Source organism: Pan troglodytes, chromosome 18, assembly GCF_028858775.2.
Source record: "Pan troglodytes isolate AG18354 chromosome 18, NHGRI_mPanTro3-v2.0_pri, whole genome shotgun sequence".
Lineage (NCBI taxonomy): Eukaryota > Metazoa > Chordata > Mammalia > Primates > Hominidae > Pan > Pan troglodytes.
The window spans coordinates 88434581-88455618 of record NC_072416.2 but is presented as its reverse complement, the minus strand read 5'-3'; the positions used below and the strand labels follow the sequence as shown (position 1 = coordinate 88455618).

The 21038-nt window shown below is 35.4% G+C and overlaps 1 long non-coding RNA gene across 1 annotated transcript; it reads right to left on the bottom strand.

The window, feature by feature from the left end:
• Positions 1 to 4985: 4985 nt before the first annotated feature.
• Positions 4986 to 19825, bottom strand: LOC129137366 (uncharacterized). The gene is made up of 4 exons (XR_008539862.2): positions 19413 to 19825; positions 13830 to 13922; positions 11002 to 11209; positions 4986 to 5068 (listed from the first exon to the last, which is right to left on the bottom strand). It is a non-coding gene; the product is annotated as an uncharacterized LOC129137366 (long non-coding RNA).
• Positions 19826 to 21038: the final 1213 nt, after the last annotated feature.

The following is a 21038-nucleotide window of genomic DNA, read 5'->3' as shown; positions in this document are numbered from 1 at the left end:
CTACCCCGAAAGCCGTAAAATATTACTTAGTAAAATTAAAGAATCCAAATAAATTGAGACATTGGAAACATTTGAAAAAAATATTTTTCAGTGAAATGCAAATAAATATTACATATGAGAAATCGTTGTACACCCATTAATTGGAAATTTTTATAGAGAATTATAATGCCTCTTGCTGGTAGGAAAATAGGAAAAAGTAGTCCCATTTTGTCACTAAAAATTGAAGTACTAAAGTTTTAGGGTAAATGAATCTATAAATGTTTACTGAAAATATAAATACATATCTTGCTTAAAAAATATAGAAGTCTCACTCCTAGTTATTATCTATTGCATAAAATCGAAAGTATCCTACAGGAGGAAATGTGTACAAGAATAAATTTGAAACATCGTCATGACATTGATGTCACTGGATAGGGGAATAGCTAGATACATTATGGTATATCCAAATCAAATAAATTTAGCCAAATAAATAAACATGAATCCAGTATCACAGACTGGATTTTATCTTCTGTCTTAAATGAGCAAAAGAAAAATATTAGAAAAAAAGCATATTTAGCATGGACTGTCAAATATAGGACAATGGGAATGTAAGATAGTGATAGATCACAGGATAGTGATCTCTGAGAGAGGGGAAACAAATGAGTTAAGTCCTGTAATTCCCACAGCTTACTGCCTAGACAGAGTTTCCAGGTGCCTGTGCAGAGGGGAAACACAGGAGTGTGGTAGTCTCCTCAAGTTGAAACAGATAGAGTCGGTGCTTTGGGGAGACCCACATGGGTAGAATTCATAAGACAGAGTGCCAGCTGCCCCTTTCAGGTACTGGAGCTTTGAAAAGACAGCAAGCTCCCGAGATCTGCAGACAGTCCCCCCTAAATTGCCATGTAAGGACCGATCGTGTGCATGGATTGGAGAAAACTACCTGAGTCTGGGGGTAAAAACACCTGAAATGAATAGCTGGAACATTTCCCGAAGGTCACAGAAAGTCAGGAATGGTAGAGTTCTCTCACCAACCAGAGTGCAAAAACAAAAACAAAAACAAAAACAGACATAGGCATTGGATAGAGAACTCAAACCAAATAAACACTTATGTCCAGACAAAAACACGTATGCAAATTTAATGGTGTTTTTACTCATATTTGACAATATTTGGAAACAATCTAAGTGTCCTTCAGCTGGTTAGTGGATAAATGAAGTGTGGCTCATCCACACAATGGACCCAACGATTCAGCAGTGAAAAAGGAAGGAATTGTGGCTGAAGCCAGCGACATGGATGAGTCTCAAGTCCTTTATGCTAATTGAAAGAAGGCAGAATCAAAATGCTACATATGATATGATTCCATTTTCAAGACATTCTGGAACAGGCATACACTAGGGCTAGAAATCAGATCATTGGTGTCAGTGGTGGGAGGTGGGAGAATTATTGAGTACATAATGGCACAGAACAATGTGTTGGGCAGGAATAGAATTGTTTTATATCTTCATTTTTGTGATGGTTACACAATTGTGTATGTATGTCAGAACTCAGTGAACTGTACACTAAAATGGTTGAAGTTTACATTTAACCAATACTTTATCATAAAAAATGAAAAAAAATAGATAGTATTTGATGACTTGTAGCAACTGCCATAAGCTATCTCTAGTAAGAAGATAGGGACAATAGTTACAAGATAATATATTTCTTAAAAAACAAACAATCACAGAAACACATATAATTTTGAATATGTATGTATCTACTATATATATATCTGTATGTGACTATATGAACATAGATAAAAGTGGAACATAATTAACATGAGTTGCCTATTTCAATGGAAATTTAACAGAGTAGGAATAGGAAGGTAGAAACGAAGCAAAAAAGGCAGGAAGGAAATTCGAGGCTTAATTACACACACACACACAAAAACTACATAATATCAACATATCCAGCCTGGTCAACACGGTGAAACCTCTGGCTCTACTAAAAATACAAAAACAAAAAACCAGCTGGGCGTGGTGGTGTGCACCTGTAGTCCCAGCTACTTGGGAGGAAAAGGCAGGAGAATTGCTTGAACCTGGGAAGTGGAGTTTGCAGTGAGCATGGATCACACCACTGCACTCCAGCCTGAGCAACTAAGTGAGACTCTGTCTGAGCTAGTTAGATAGATAGATGATAGATAGATAGATAGATAGATAGATAGATAGATAGATAGATAGATAGATAGATAGACAGATAGACAGATTTAAAAGCTGCAATCTATATGTTTAAGGCTGTAAGAACAAAATGAACTAGAACTCCACTTTCTTAGATATCGGAACTATTAGGCTGCCTCTGACTCTACCAGAAATTTCCATTTCACTTTCCTTTCCCTTCCTGGTCCTTTTTCATTTTTTTTAATTCTCCTCCTCACTTGCAATTTAAAACCACTACTGATTCTCTTTAAGGTTTGATCATGGCAATCATGGGTAAAGAGATGTTGACTCCGTGATCCAGATATATATATATATTTTTTTTTAATTGGCCCTTTCTAAAATGAGAAAGACTGCGTTTTTGTCCCTCACACTCTGGGTGAGACCAGCTGCCCCTAGTTTTATCAGTCATATTGTTATCTTTCACTATTCTTCAACTCACCGGAAAAGAATGGGTCTTTCAACATCTAACACAGGGGCTCTATTAGAATCTTTTTAATGCAAATCATAGTTATGTAGTAATTATAAGATGGCAAAAGACTAAAGGTGAATTACAAACATATTTTCTAATTGTCTTATCTGGTGTTTTTCCTAGTCTTCTTATTAGAATGGACAACAAATATCTATTAATGTTTATGGAGCTCTTACTACATGGAAAAACCTTCACAGGTGTTATTTCATTTAATCCTCATGACAACTCCACAGGGAAGCTACTTTTCTTTTCTCTATTTTCTATCTAATAAAACTGAAGCACCCTAATATTTAGACATGGGTGCAGTGTCAACATCGTGTCGGAACCCTGGGCAGCCCGTGCTCTTCCCTAACTGGTTATGGTATGCTCACATCAGACCACCATGACACACTGCCCGCACAGCTTCCCTTTGAGAATCACTGCCTTGGCTTAGGCCTTCATCATCTCTCACTGATATTTCTTCAGCACATCCATGTTTTTTTGACTCCATCCTTTCACCCTCTCCATTCTCCTCATCTCAGACAGAACAGCCCTTTAGAGCAAATTTGATTGGTCACATGCTTTAACATGACTACCTGCGTCACCATCATCCTGCAGACACATTTCCAATTCCTCAGCACTCTCTAGAGTCCCCTTCCTTCCTCTCCTGTTTCATCAGTTCTCTTCTCCCTGTCCAATCACACACGTCTTTCATCCCTAACTACTCCCATCTTTCTGCCCTCTTTGGGGATTCTTCCCTCCAATTAGGACATGATCCCTCCCACCTCTCTTTGGTTCCGTCTTCTCTCAGTAATTCCTTACTTCTGGCTTCCTGACTACTTTTCATTTCCCTTCAGTGCTCAGTTCAGGAGTCATCTCCTTCAACAAGGCATCTCGAATCCATCTGAATCACCTTCCATCCCTCTTAAAGCATCCTTCATAACCGATTGCAATTCCTTGCTTATCTACTTAAGCTACTAGACTGAGACCACCTCAAAGGCAGGGATCGTGGCATCCATCTTTGTGCATCCAGGTATCATCTATGCTATGTATTTAATAATTGGCTTGAACAGAGAAAAAGAAGTAAAATATTATATGAGTTTAGAGAAAATGTGTTGTTAATACATAGTTCCAATGATTTATAGTCCCCTTTCTATTTTAAACTTTAAACTTAACTTTGTCTGCTACAAAATGTTAAAGAAATGAGTCATGGCACAAAAGCAAAAATTAAGAACTTACCACACTGTTAAACAATTAACTAGGTTTATGGCTGTAGCCAACAGATGGATGGTTGAATTTTCCCACCCCATCCCCTAGCACCCTCACCCACTACCACCAACCCCAATTTCCAATGGCTGTAATTAAAAATATGATCAATACTTATTTTTGGTATAATTCTTTGGAAGTCTGAAAGAAGAAACAAATAGGATAATGTTCAATGAGGTTGAAAGATGATCTATAGTACAAGTACAGTTGTGCTACTGTAAGGTTTGCCAGGTGTGGTGGCTCCCTCTTGTAATCCCAGCACTTTTGGGAGGCTGAGGTGAGAGGATTGCTTGAGGCCAGGAGTTTGAGATCAACCTGGGCAACATGGCGAGACACTCTTTACTTAAAACATATACATTTAAAAAGTAAAGTTAACACGATGCTAACGTATATGGGGAATGACATCCGATGATAAATGTGAACAAAACAAACGAGAAAAGAGAACAAACCCTTTCTGTTTTATTGGAGTTTCACAGACACTTATTGGAATACCACAGGTAGTTATGGTTCCTCTATTTTAAGATGATATGTAAACACTGGAATGATGGTTAAAAATATATATGTGGAAGAATAAGACTGTTTATTATAAAGAAGCCCGAAGACTGATTAAATTGCATTCAAGTATTTGTAAATTTATTTCACAGATAGTGCTAAATCTCTGTTCTCAGTTCCCAGAAACAAGATTAGACTATTTTTCTTCCTGTTTTGAAAAAATTGGATTGCTCTAAAAAGAAGGCAAGCCTACTGTACTTGATTCTGGGCAACTTGAGAAAATGATCAGAAAACTTTTCCACCTCTTTATGCCTTTAACCCAACTTATAAAAATTGCAACAACAAACATGTTGGTGATTACAACAATGCTCCTTTCAGGGAACTCAATTACCCGCCAATTATTAACTTGGTCAGGAGGTTTTAAAGCAAGACAAACCAGAGTTCCATGTATACAGTCTACAGAATAGAAATGAAAATACACAGTATCATCATTCCACAACATGCAAGAAAGAAAACTATTTTTTTTTAAAGAGGAAAATGTCCTACCATGATTTATGTTTGCTGTGTGATCAGCTGCAGGAAAGTGGTGCTCTCCATTATTCAATCGTTTCATCAGCTTCCAGTGTGAATCTTCTGTGAGAAATGGCTCCCAACCGCAGAAACCCGACTCAAAGTCACAGGCGAGATGCTTTGCTGTTACACGTAGAAGAGAAAACAGGTGAGGAGAAATGAAGAGCATGCAGGCAAACACTGCTCTACGCTAGCTAATCATCTTAGGAGGCCTGCAAAATTATTCTGCTTGGTAGTGAATATTCTCTAATGATCGGAATAGCTTTCCTTTATCTAGTCACACACAATATCTCAGGTGCTGTGTGAGGCATGACCCTTCCACATGCTTCCATCTGTAAGTCTGGTACATTTCATTCTGGTTGGCCATCTCCATTTTATTTAATGATGCAAGGTGGAACTCCAAAGCTTTTCAGGGAGTAACTAATTTGCTTGCCCAGTATAAACCTGCTGAGATGGTAGTTTAAATGAAAAAAATCCACTGGGAAGGGGGAAGTTTAAATTAATTCTGGACACACAAATAACTTGAGGTCAGCATCTCAGTATGCATTTTATTATTCTATCCTAACACTTTCTCAAAAAAAAAAATACCTAGCCATTTTGGAATTGCAGGTAAATTAGATATTCGGAACTGAGCTGGTGTTATCTTTTGTCTTTTTTTTTTTTTTTTTTTTTTTTTTTTAAGGCAGAGTCTCGCTCTGAGGCCCAGGCTGGAGTGCAGTGGTGCAATCTTGGCTCACTGCAAGCTCCACCTCCCGGGTTCACGCCATTCTCCTGCCTCAGCCTCCCGAGTAGCTTGGACTACAGGCGCCCACCACAACGCCCGGCTAATTTTTTATATTTTTAGTAGAGATGGGGTTTCACTGTGTTAGCAAGGATGGTCTCGATCTCCTGACCTCGTGATCCACCCGCCTCAGCCTCCCAAAATGCTGGGATTACAGGCGTGAGCCACCACACCCAGCCCAACATTTTTTTTTACATGAAAGACATCTGGAGACAATATCACAGTAAAAATTAATGCATCATACAAGATCCTTGGTTTAAATTTCTTTCAATTGACTATTATACCAACGTCCCCTGTGAAGGTACACAATTCATATTAGCATTTAAAATTGTTTTTAAAGTCCTATAATTTAAAAAACCCCTATTTCATGGAATTTCCTGAACTATTTTGATTTGAAGATATATCTATCATGCCAACTTTTTTGGAACACAGTGAAGTAGATTCTATATATATATATTTTTTTTCCTATATGAGTTATTGAAATTTTATATATAAATACAAATGTGTATTTTATTGTGGTAAAATATACATGACATAAATGTAACATTTTAACAATTTTTAATGTAAGCTTCTATGGTATTAGGTACATTCCCATTGTTGTACAACCATTACCACCATCCATCTCCAGAACTTTTTCATTCCCAAACTGAATCTCCACCCCCACTAAGCAATATTTTCCATATCCCCTCCCCTCAAACCCTGGCAACCACCATTTTACTATCTGTCCCTATGAGTTTGCCTACTTTAGGTACTTCATATAACTGGGACCAAACAATACGTGTCCTTTTGTCTCTGGCTTATTTCAAGGTTCATCCATGTTGTAGCATGTGTCTGAAAATTAGATCTATTTCATGTATAAACTGTTCAGGGATCCAATGTGTATCTTTGGACATGTTCGGCATGTTGTATTTTAATTATTTTGATAGAGATTTTTTAAAACATATTGCATATATATGTATTAATTTTTTAAGCTTTATTGATGTATAAGTGACAAACAAAATTGTAACTAAGGTATGCAATGTAATGTTTTGATATACATATACATAGAGAAAAGATTACCACAGTAAAGCTAATTAGCATCATTTCATCATATAGTTACCTTTTGTGTGTGTGATCAGAACATTTCAGATCTACTCTCAGCAAATTTCAAGTATACAATACAGTGTTATTAACTATAGTCACCAGGCTGTACACTAGACTCCCAGAACTTATTTATCTTGTAAGTGAAAATTTGTATCTTTTGACCAACACCTCCCCATTTCGGCCAGGCCTCAGCCCTGGACAACTGCCATTCTACTCTCTGTTTCTACAAATTCAACTTTTTTAGGTTCCATGTATAAGTGAGATCGTGCTGTATTTGTCTTTCTCTGTCTGGGTTATTTCATTTTGCATAATCCCCTCCAGGCTCATCATTGTAACAAATAGCAAGTTTTTTCTTCATTATTGCTGAATAATATTTCATTGTGAACACATATACATTTTATACACACACACACACACACACACACACACACACACACACAAACACACCCCACTTGTTTGATCCATTCTCAGAGACTTCAGTTGTTTTGGCTGGATATTTTGAATAATGCTGCAATGAACATGAGGGTGCAGATATATTTTAATCTTAACTGCCCTCATTTAATACAGGATTATGTTAATAAACATCAAAAATCTATTGTTTGGTTTTAGAGAAATTTTACTCAGAGTTCATCAGTTAAAGTAATATTTTAAGATCATGACAAAGCTTTCTCTTGCATATTTAACCACTACAGCATATGAGCAGACAAGAAAGAATTTCATTGTGCAGCTGGGAAAAATTCTGGATCATGAAAAGTAAAATATTTTATGAATCCTCCAGAAGTTAATCAGCTCTCTGTGAAATAAGAAAGAAAGCTATGTATGGGAAATGAATGGGGAATATTTCATTTAATGAGAATATATTAGATTCTAACAGGATTATATTATAAATATTGTGTTAATATACATTACAAATACACATTATAAATATTTTATTAATATTGATGCTCTTAAGGACTAGCAAAGTAAAGAGAGTTTTTGCTTCTACCCTGAGAGAACTCTGACTTGTTTGCCTTTAGTTTTTATCAATTTTTTTAGATGCCATCTGTTTCTTCCCCTAGCTGTCTTCCTTCCTGAAGCCTCTTTGGTACAGTTGTTCTCAAAGTTTCATATGCAGACAAATCACCTGGGACCTTGTTCCATGTAGCTTTTGGTTCCGTAAGGCTGGGCCAGGGCCTGAGGTTCTGCATTTCCACTAAGTTCCCAGGTAATGCTGATGCTCTGGTCCATGGAGTCTGCTGTTGCAGCAAAACACACAGGCCATTTTTATTAACTGATTTTGAAAAGCCACCGTTTTGCAGGCTATGTTATGCCATATATTAAAATAATACCTAAAAGTAAGAGCAACTTGATAATGAGAGAAGGCCTGAGTGAGTCTGCCTTTGGGGAAAAGCACACTGGCTCTGGAATACCAACTGACAATCCTCACGAGTTCATATTTACTCATTCTCCAGAATTTGGTAAGTATTCCTGGTGCTATTCAAACTGCCTGCACAAGCTATACCCTCCTAGAGATTCATTCGAAAGTGCAATAAAAAAAATATATAAAGATATTTTTCTTGTGCTTCATGAACATGGAAGAATCGTTTATGAAAAAAACTTGATATTACAAATTCAAATTTGTAAAACACAAATGTTTTCGTATGTGTAAAATGTTTCAATATGGTTTTAAATTTCAAAGGAAAGCCTCTTTTATTTTGTAAGAATATACATATGCACGTGTCTATATGCAAAAATATATTAAATACTTTAGTGCAGCAAATAGTGTAAATTTATATCAATTCTAATAATCCAAATCTATATAATTTCACAGCATAAATAATTGTATATATATTTACATGAAACACTCATTTTGGTATCAAAATACAAGAATACACATATATACTGTATGCAATATGGCTACATTTTTATGACATATTCCCTATATCAAGTCAATCTCAATCATGCAAACATGACAGGTTTTCTTTGGACAAATGAGGTTACACTATTTAAAAACTTAAAAGACTAATAAGTAACACTGTTTTTGTTGAGAAACACAATTACCCATTCCTGCATTCACCCAAAGAAAATAGCAGAATATGGCATCAAGAGCTACTGAACTGGAAAAATGTCATATACATAATCAATGAAACTTCAATAAATGAGAAAATATGTCAAAAATCAAATGCTAAACAATTTTTTAAAGGTGAACATAAAGTATGATTTACTACGGGGAAAATAATGGAGGGGAAAAAGCTAAGCTTCCAAATATACAAGTGCCCAGGTGCAGTGCCTCATGCCTGTAATCCCAGCACTTTGGGAGGCTGAGGCCGGTGGATCACCTGAGATCAGGAGTTCAAGACCAGCCTGGCCAACATGATGAAACCTGTCATTACTAAAAATACAAAAATTATGTGGGTGTGGTGGCACATGCTTGTAATCCCAGCTACTCTGGAGGCCGAGACAGGAGAATCACTTGAACCCGGGAAGTGGAGGTTGTAGTGAGCCGAGATCATGCCATTGCACTCCAGCCTGGGTGACAGAGCAAGACTCTGTCTCAAAAAAAAAAAAAAAAATTATATACGTGGAAAGAAAGGAAATATATTTTCCTTCAGTTATTGACATTAAGAATTATAGAAACTGTTAGAAAGAAATATTTCCCCAACAGAAATGAAGCAAATTGTCTGTAAAAAATTTAAATAAAACATAGAAAGAAACTTCACATACATTGGAGTAAATAAATTGCTCTTACATCGCTTGTTTTGAACAAAAGAAGAGAGCAGCCCAAAAGCTCCGTTGAGCTCACACTGGTTAGCCGATTACTTGGTTTAAAGCTAGGAGTCTGAAGTATTAACTGGATTGCTGTTGATGAACATGGCAGAAGGGGATTTTAGCCTTACTTTCTCATCTCCTCTCTCCTGTGTCCCTCCGCATTGCTCTTAATAAAATCCAAGCTTCCCAAGAGAAACCAATTATACAGAGCTTTTCACTTAAAAGGTGGCATTTATCTTATTACAATATTTTCACCTCTGCTCAAAAAAACATCTCACTAAAATAAGACACTGCAGTAAAATAAACATCAAATTTTTAATATCTTTTAAAAACCACCTGTTTGTGATACAGAAATTGGATTCATATCCTTGGAATTCATGTTTTCTAAAGAGACACAGGGATCTCAGTTGCTAAGTTACCTCATATGAGAATCATCCTGTGGATTGTAAATTAAATTATATTTTTGTTGAACTATGACTATGCTTGAATAGCAATGGGATCTCTTGTCATCACTTCTATCAAAGACTCTTCAGAAAAGGCCTGAAAGAAAGGTGTTGGGGCACTTTGGCCCTCCCAAACGCCAGTCATGGCTGAAGTGATTTCTTTTTTTTTTTTTTTTTCAGACGGAGTCTCACACTGTCGCCTGGGCTGGAGTGCAATGGCGTGATCTCAGCTCACGGCAACCTCCACCTCCCATGTTCAGGCAGTTCTCCTACCTCAGCCTCCCAAGTAGCTGTGATTACAGGTGCCCACCACCACGCCTGGCTAATTTTTTGTATTTTTAGTAGAGACGGGGGTTTCACTATGTTGGCCAGGCTGGTCTTGAACTCCTGACCTCGTGATCTGCCTGCCTCGGCCTCCCAGAGTGCTGCGATTACAGGTGTGAGCCATTGCACCCGGTTGGCTGAAGTGTTTTCTAGGCAAGTAAGAGGAGAGCGGCCCTTCCTCCAGGGCAGCCATGATGGCTGAAGTGATTTCTACAATCATGGTAGCTGCCCTGGAGGAAGGGCCACCCTCCTCCTACTCATCCCTCCCAGCTACAGCTTCCAAGATGATTGACTAGAGAGGAAAAAAGCATACACAATAAAAGTTAGCAACCCATACTATATGCCTCCAAGGCAAAGGTACAAAAAGTTTCCTTCTACCACCCATCTTCTCTTTAATCAAAGTACACACATTCGCACACCCAGCCAACAATAATCACAACTATTCATTTGTAGAATAAATTGAGAGATGTTGCAGACTTTGCAACAAGCACCAAAACATGAAGTTAAAATAGAGATCCCTGAAGGCATAGTACTAATAGTTTCAGAGCAATAATGCATATTTATCACATTTCATACATATGACTTACCTTTGCCTTGATAGAAACAAAGACTGTTTTAAATCCAACTAACAGTCTTGAATTAGAGCATGTTAACTAGTAAGCCATTCACTCACTTACAGCAAGTTGCTGGGTCTTCATCACTCTCATCGGAGCAGTCCTGCCGAGAGTCACAGACAGATTCTTTGGTGATGCACTGGCCACTAGTGCAAGGGAATTCATCTTCAGAGCAAAGCTTTCTGGATTGGGTCTGTCCACAGGCATAGACCCAGAGGTGATCAAGGGCAATAAAACTTCTCTGGCTCTAAAGAGTCCCTTCAAAAATAATCTTTAGGAAGAAAAAGATTAATTTATGAGTTTGCAATCTCCTTAATAAGACAAAAAACTAAAGAAGGTTGATAAAGACAAAGTAGTTATTGAGAAAAAGTGTTTAAAGCAACCAAGGCAATATATAACAAAGTTCCTGTTTGATAAGCTCAACCCATGCTCATACGACTGATGTAACAAACCTGCACGTTGTGCACATGTGCCCTAAAACTTAAAGTATTAAAAAAAAAACTGATGGAAACATTTGCTCCACTAAAGGCTCAGAGAAACCTCCCAGGATCAGGCAAAACACAAGCATCCCACTTAACTATCAAAAATGTCCCTGACTGCAAACTTGTTACTTGGTCATCATCTTTACAGCTCTCTTTCTTTCATTTTCAAGGAAAATAAGAAGTATTGTCATTACTTATAGAACAAGAGCTGTAACTGCATCTGACTTATTTTTTAACTAGTGAAATTAGTATTTGAATACATGAAGAAAAATATCAGGCAAACGGAAACAGACACAATATAGGAATAAAAAAATGTAAGGGAATAAACATAAAACTCTATTCAACTTACATAAAAGAGTAACTTCTTTAATGAGAAAAGAAGTGTCAATTAAAGTAAATAAATTTTGTTGTCACCAATTGAATTGCTAGCTTTTCTGGAGATAAGCAATATTAGCAAATGAAACAACCGCACATTGCTGGTCAAGTGTAAGATAATGTCAAAGTATTAGCATTCCTTGAGTTTCTACCAAGAGCAATTATTACTTAACACCAAAAGTGCAGAAGTATAAATAGCTGACTGTATCACAGATAACTAATTATTTGCTGTCCAGAACATTAGCCATGAGCTACAGAGGACTATTTCAATTCAAATTAATGAAAATAAAATAAAATTTAGTTCCCTCAGTCATGGTAGCCAAATTTCAATTGTTCAATAGCCTCATGTGATGAGTGGCTACCATAGTGGACATCAGATATAAAGCATTTCCATTAGGCAGAAAGTTCTATTAAACAGCACTAAATGTGGTTAAAATTCCAGCCAGATACTAAGAATTAAAATTGACTTCCTTCAGTTTCATCCAGCTTAAAGTTTCTGAATAGATTTTCTTTTCAAAACACGAGGGATAGGTCAGGTGCAGTGACTCACACCTGTAATCCCAGCACTTTGTGAGGCCAAGGAGGTGGATCACTTGAGGTCAGGAATTCGAGACCAGCCTGGCCAATATGATAAAACCCATCTCTACTAAAAATACAAAAAATTAGCTGGGCATGGTGGCACATGCCTGTAGTCCCAGCTGCTTGGGAGGCTAACGCAAGAGAATTGCTTGAGCCCAGGAGGTGGAAGCTGCAGTGAGACAAAATCCCATCACTGCACTCCAGCCTGGGTGACAGAGCAAGACTCCATTTCAAACAAACAAAATACGAGGGATATATATTTGTTTGTTCATTAATAATTACTTAAGGTCAGATTTTCAGTTTGCAAATATGTCTAATAATTTGGTTTAGAAAATAATATTAAATTTAAATCATATCCAACAATAAGAAAACTTTGTATGCTGCTACATACTTTTCCCATAATGAATATCATACATGTAAAAATTATTAATGTATAGCTGTATATTTTCATAGCAGCAAGAGATCAGAAATGCAGAAATGATATCAATTTGAGGTTCAAAAATTGATGGTTTTAAACTTAGATCTCAAAGGCCTATAATTATTGAACAGCTAATTACATTACATATCCACTTGAGAACCTGGAATAACTCTCAAATTCATTTTCTTTACATTTTACTTTGTTTTATCTTTGAGTTAAAACAAAATTTAATCTTCAGTTTATAAAAAAAGAAACTTGTTTAGTACCTGAGAAGTTATAAAAACAGATATCAGCCTATGAAAATTAAATAGTGTCAAAATGTTAACTCAATAGGCTGTGATAGGATGTATAAATGGAATATCACTATAAAGAAATGAAATTGGCTTCATAACCCACACATATAATCAGTATCATCATTTTATACTCACACTCCAGCATAAATAAACTTACGCATTCCGTATATCATGTTGGTGCAAAAATAATTGAGGTTTTGGCCATTAAAAGCAATGGCAAAAGCCACAATGGCAAAAGCTGCAATTACATTTGCACCAACCTAATACAACACAAAATATCAATTTAATTTTTTAAGAGACAGCATTCCTATTGTGCCTATGTATGTTTCATATGTTTCTTGGTGTACATAGAGCTTTCCATGTGTTATAAAGATATGAATTATTGCATTCAAAACATTTGCCTATACTCTACTAAGTTTCAATACCAGTTTATTATTTACCTACTTCATAATGCAATTTGTTTCCCTGGGGCAAAGCATGGTGCTGGGGAGCAAGAAAGGAAGGCTGTGGAGAATGAGGAAGCTGTGAACAAGAGTGGATACACTCTATTTCCCCCGCCATGGGAAATTTGGTCTCAGAAGGAAAAGGTACAATTTAAAAAGTAAGCAATCACTCTCCCCAAATATACAAGCACGCATCCCTAACTTAAATGCTAATTTAACTTTAGCAGTGCATGATCAATTTATTGCTGCAAAGCTAAAACTTAAACCATGATAAAAAAAATACTTTTTTTTTCTTTCATACCTTAAATGTCTTCAGATCTTCTGGTATTAACACATCTGCTTTCACCCATTGGCTGTGAGTTGATATGTTGTATGTCCAAAATATTTCTTCTTCCTTTGATTTGAAGAGAAAGACATCACTCATTACCCATATTCTAATCTTCACATTTACATACATGCTCTTTTAATTACATTGTAGTAGGTATTACCTTACCTGTATGATATAAAGTACTAGGAAATCTAAAGTCTTGGTAGTCAAATTGAAAAAGCTGAATATCATTAAAAAATAAGAAAATGAAGCATGTTTATGTAGTAAAGCTGCTTTTTGTGGATAAACAGTATTAGGATGGAACAAAAATTTGGATGAAATCTTTTAAAAAAACAGTACCGTGTTTCAAAAATAAAATTCTAAATAACAGTTAATAAGATCAGCAATTTAAATGTTGATCTCAATAACATTATTACATTTTGTAATATTGCCATGATACTAGAAAAGAAAAAGATTACAGGCAAACAATATAAAGGTTAAAAATGTTGTCAGATGCATTTTCTGCACAATTTCAATTTATACTAAATATTTTTTCCTGTGGAAACATTTGGTCCAAATTCCAAACAATACAGTTACATTCTGAAAATTATATTCTTAATTTGGTCATTCTATCAAAGGCCTATTTACATCTTTTAGAGAAATCTATGTTATGTACCTGTACAATGATCATTTTTCAGATTGCAAAATCTATGTAAAATTGTTACTACATGCTATGAGTGTAGTAACAAGCCTTTACTGCATTCAAAACATGTATTGAATGTAAGAAGCTCAATAAAAGTCTATGGTGAAACTCCATCTCTACTAAAAATACAAAAATTAGCCAGGCGTGGTGGTGGGTGCCTGTAATCCCAGCTACTCAGGAGGCTGAGGCAGGAGAATAACTTGAACCTGGGAGGCGCAGGTTGCAGTGAGCCAAGATGCCACCACTACATTCCAGCCTGGGCGACAGAGCATGAATCCATCTCAAAAAAACTAAATAAAATAAAAAAGTCTATAAGGTACTCAAAATTTTGTCTACGGCATGTATGGCATTGGTCTTTATGATTTATGTTGATGCTTTTATGCTCTGAAATCTTATTTTTATTTACATTTTATTAGACATTCAAATTCACATTTCTTCCCAAAAATAGACCAAATTGTTCATAATGTTTACATATAGAATGCATGAATTTTTAGGTAACAATATGGTAAAAATGTGAAGATTGACATAATTATGTCTCAGGTTGAGCTCTGAGCCTGGCTCTGTCCCACTTTCTAGCATGAGATAGAAAACGGCCCTGAAAGGCAACATCTTGTTTTAATCCAAATGATAAGTGATATCAATATTTGTGTCCTCACTCAGCCTCACATATTTTATGCATGCCCAAGATTTTCTAAAAATGAATCTACTTTCAACTTAGTCCTGCACCCTCAGATGCCTACTCCAAATTTCCAAGACCTAAATATTTCAGAAGATAGTCTAAATCCATTACAATTTGCTTCATTACTTATTCATATCAACTGTGAAGATTTCCACAAGACAATGAAGCACATGGGGTGGACATATTTTCGGCTGATAGCTTTCATGGTGGATCAGGATGAACTGGAGTTATAAAAAGTTGAGACAAGCAACTAATTTTTCTTCTGCTTATTTCTTACACAACTTCAGTTATTTGGCATCAAAACACTTACACCCTACACAGATGCTTTTAGTGACACCTCTTGGCAAATTGCATTCACCACTTTCCCCCGTTTTCATTTTATGAAAATAATTTAGAGCTATTGTGCTCTTTTTTCACAGTGACTAATTGATTCCCCTCTGCTCCCCCTGAAGATGGGTGCACTTACATTTTTGAAAAGTGAGCAGTGTTCTTTCCAAACTTAAATAGTTTTTCATAAGCCAAGTTCATAGTACACAGTGAATGAGATCTATATTTTTCTATACATTTTCCAGTCTGATGGCACTAGCAATGTTTTGTAAAAAGAATTTATTCTTAGTGAAATCAGGTTTCATTTTATTTCTGTTCTTACTCTTCCACTTTCTAGTTACTTTTCACAGGTGTTAATGTAAAAAAGAAATCTCCAACTCAGCAAAGCTTTTCAAGTGATGTTCTACTTTTATCTTAAAATCAGTAAATAATTTTTTAAAAAATATATCTTTGCTCCGCCGGTCCAGGATCAATAATGCCGATTTACCTTTCAAGAAAAATATTTAACATATTTATTAACACTCTATCTCTTAGAGATGCCAGTCTATGCTTTTCTCTTCCGGTGAAGAAATCAAGGGTACCAAAGTCAATGTTGTTGAGTTTCACTACTTTTGATCGCATCTAGGAATAAGACCATGTAATTTGGTAAAGAATTACAAGTAAATTTGGTTGCAAAGAAAAATTACATGTAAATTTCTTGGTAAATAATTACATGGAAACCCTACACAGAACAAAAGTGGTCTGTTGCTATGAGTATTATTTTATAGATCATGGATGCAGATCTAACCCAAGAATGGTTAGATGGTACAAACTAGAATTGCTACACACTTGAGCTGATTCTAAAGAGTGAACTCTTTATTTAACAACTTGCCTTCACCTGAGTTTTTCACTTCTCAAGTTCTAATGTCCTCTGGAAATAAAGAAAACAACCTTCAGCATTCTTGCTAGATATTTCTTGGCTTACCTCCTCACATTTATAGAGTAATAGATGTTCGCAACATACAACAGCATTCTGTTCATGGAAAGATGTAAATCATCATTTTCATCAAGAGCTACTTTTTTAAATGATAGGTTTGTTTGGAGTCATTTTAAGTGTGTGATAAAACATTGTCTTGGGACTTAAATGTACTTTGATGCAGATTTTGCATCAGTGAGTAACATATGTATAGAGGATAGCAAATAGTGTCAGAAAAGACAGGACACCTCACAGGATACTAACAAATCAAACATCAGTCAACAATCTCTAAGATGTACATTCATTTGGTTCTGGTTAATACACTAGATCATTTCCCTATGATTAACTTCTTTTCTTATAATATGAGAGACAGAATCTTGATAACTATATTACTGATTAATAGAGTTAATGATGTGTGGTATCTAACGTCATTTTTATATGATGTAACACTTGAAGCCAATTTGTTTTCACTCTTTTCTTGTATGGTTCTAAAGCCACCAGAAGAATGGCATGGCTCATTTTCAGTAATTCCAATCTATATACATTCATAATTACATACATACTAAATACACACATTCATAATTACATAATACATATACACATTCATAATTACATACACAGTACATACTCACATTCATAATTAAATACACAATTCCATTCTACATGCATTGAAACTTTTAAAATACATCACTCATTTTCAGAGCAGATTAAAATAATCCTCAGGATTAGACCATATTATACTACAAATTTCCACTTAAATTTAGGCTAAAAATTCATTCAATTTTAATGAAATAATTAATTATCTGTCATCTGAAAAGCATTACCATAGGCCCACATATATAATTTAACCATTTTAACTATAATTTAAACTCATCGAAATTATTCTAGAATTTCTCTACTATGCCTTTATTGAAGAAGGAGTTGGAAATTACAGAATGCTGTAGATTGCATGGAGGCTTGCTGGAATTGGTTCAAACAGCACAGGTGACAGCAACTGAAATATTGAGGCATGAATGGTGGAACATACATGGATACAGTTAAATTTTTTCTCTCTTCCTTTTTGGTAAAATTGATCCCACGTATATGGACAGTTTGTAATGCTGCAGGAAGGATAGGGAGATGTTGTCCCCTTTTCTTCCTCCCCCCACACCTTACCAAATGGAGTGAAATATATTAAATAGATTGCAGGGCAGTGACTACAAAGTACTATTGCAAAAAACACAAAAACATAACAAGTTCCAGAATGCCAGGAAAATTATATCTCATTCAATTAAAAAAGAATTTATATACATATGTATATTACTTTATATATCTATATGTGTGTATATGGATGTGTGGGGAGATATATATATATATATAATCACATCCACATATCTACAGATATGTGATATATATATGACATCCATATTTATCTATCTATATATTTATATCTATATTGATGTGTAGAGATATGTATCTATAGATATCTCACATACATATAGATGTAATTATGTGAATCATATAAATCTGGATACATAAAATAATAAATATATTATTTGTTATATATTATATTACATATAATTATACATTATATATTATTTATTATGAATATATTTATTCATCTCCAGTTTCTGGCAGATAGTTCCCAAAAACCTGTTAATTTCCTAATCAGTAGGGATGTTAATAGAATCTTATGGGACTCATCACCAGAAAGATCAATCTATGATTAGAAGCTTGGAACTTTCAGCCCCACCTCTTTGGGGAAGAAGAGAGGGGCTGGAGATTGAGCTAATAAATGATCATACCTATGTGACAAATCCTCTACACAAATTCCTGAAGTACAGGTTTCAGAGAGCTTCTAGATTGCTGAACGCATTTTGGTTCCTAGAGGGTGCACACCCGGGAATGCATGGAAGAGAAGCACCACCCCTCTTCCCACATACTTTGCCCTATTCATCTCTTCCATATGGTTGTTCATCTACATTTTTAATAATAAATGGGTAACATGAGTAAAGTGTTTTCCTGAATTCTGTGAGCCATCCTAGCAAATTATCAAACCTAAGAAGGGGGTCATGGGAACTCCAATTTATAGCTGGTAGGTAAGAGGCACAATAGGAAGCTTGTGATTGACATCTGAAGTAGGGGTAGTCTTGTGGGCCTGAGACCTCAACCTGTGGAATCTGTACTATCTTCACGTAGCAGTGTCAGAATTGAGGCAAATCAAAGGACACTCAGTTGGTGTCCACTAGAGAACTGAATTGCTGTGTTGGAAAAAAAACATGCATCTGGTGTCAGAAGTGAGATATTGGGAGTGCTGAGTGTGTAAGAGTAGAAAAAGCAGGGTGTTTTCCTATACTATGGAATCAGCTGTCAGTTTGTTTTTATCTGTTATACTAATTGGAGTACTCACCCAGCTTTACACTTTAGAACTTATTGAGCATATTGGACAAGGAGAGAGAAGAATAATGGACTCACTCTACCCAGTGTGCCATTGTTCAATATTTAATCAATAATTACCAGTCTTAAAAATTATGTCTACTGCTACCCAAACAAGTAAGTTTTAACCATTATATTTATAGTTCTAATGATATATAGATGTAATGTCCAAAACAGATCACATCAGAGCTTCAATACAGAGCTCACAATACAGAATCTCAGCTATCCAATTTTTATTAGATCTATAGTTTCTTTAATAAACTTCCATGAATTTTGAAAACTTTATGAAATAATATTGGGCAAGTTATCACATTAACTTTTGTACATGAGAGTGTCCCCTATCCTAGTTTCTTAATCATTCTTTTTAAAAGTATACCAAATAAAGTCAAGTTAAAGAATAAAAGCCTATGTGCAACTGAGAAATTGAAACACAAGTTGCCAAGAGTTAGAAACTTCATTGATTCAATGAATTTGAAATAAATGCAACTTTCTTCTTACCTTATTATTATACAGTCTTACTCTCAGGACACTGCTTTCCATTGCATAATAGAATTGAAGATGACAGCTCTTGCCCAGGCAATGACACACAGAGCTATTTAGGTAAGCCCTGCTGTCTAAATGGTTAAGAGTGAAAGCATGCTTAGTGCCTACCCATACATAATAACCTGAAAGATAAAAGAAAAAAGAAGCAATTTAGGAAAACATTAGCTTCTTTCTGTCTGACTAAAACTATCTCATTTCTGAAGTTTTCAAAACCAGACTTAAAACACAAATATTTTACTTAAAAGGATAGAGTGTTTTCAAATGATTACATCAACTACAAATAACAGGTTTTCATTTTTATATATCATTTCCAATATGTAGAGAAATCTCCTAATTTCTATAATCAAAATTTGATAACACCCTTTTGTAAAAATTCAAGATTCCTGTAAAAGAAACCTACATATGCAAATTGCTATACCACCAAATTATTGTCATTTTCTTTTAAATATCACAATTCAATCCTTTTTTAATCAAGAATTTCTCTTCATCCTTCCCAGAATTCTTGCCCCTCTGGATGATTTTTTGATTTACTTTCTGTAGAAAATCCTTTATAGTTTTAGGAAATACAACTTAAAATGTCTTCTTTCTTACCAAGCCACATAGAGGTATGAGATATCTACAGTCCTTTTAAATGTCACCTATGGATTTTGTTTTACATAAAGATATTGTATATAAATTTTTCCCCATCTGATATTTAAAACCAGTTGGAGCTGTTCTTGAACTTAATAACAATGACAACACAGATTTATAAAGAGATTTCTATAATTTTAAAACTTCATTTTCAAAAATAAAGTCTGAAATGCTTCTTCATGCTACTGAAACGGCTGCACGTCTCTGACATTTATTTAAAAAGAAGTCTCTAAGGAAACCCAAATACAACAAGAAAGACAAAAACAAGAACATGAGACCAAATTTTAGCCTCACATATTTACAGCTACAGCAAATAATAAGCATAATAAGATCCTTAACTGGATAAATGTAATGTAAAAGCTTACACTATTTACATTAATGTCTTTTGCACAGTAAATCATGTCTGACTTTCAACAAAAAATTACAAGGCACCTGCAAGGCAAAAAGCAGTTTGAAAAGAGTAATTCTAAAAAGTAAAGTCTATTAATCTTTTTAAAAATAGTCTGTACACTATTCACAATAGCAAAGACATGGAATCAACCCAAATGCCCATCAATGATAGACTGGATAAAGGAAATGTGGTACATATACACCATGGAATACTATGCATCCATAAAAAGGAATGAGATCATGTCCTTTGCAGGAGCATGGATGGGGCTGGAAGCCATTATCCTGAGCAAACTAATGCTGGAACAGAAAGCCAAGCACCACATGTTCTCACTTATATGTGGGAGCTGAACAACTTGAACACAGACACAGGGAAGGGGAACAACACACATTGGGGCCTGTTGAGGGGTGAGGGGAGGGAGATCATTGGGATAAATAGCTAATGCACGCTGGTCTTAATACCTAGGTAATGGGTTGACAGGTGCAGCCAACCACCACAGCACATGTTTACTTATGTAACAAACCTGCACATCCTGCACACGTAGCCTGGAACTTAAATAAAAT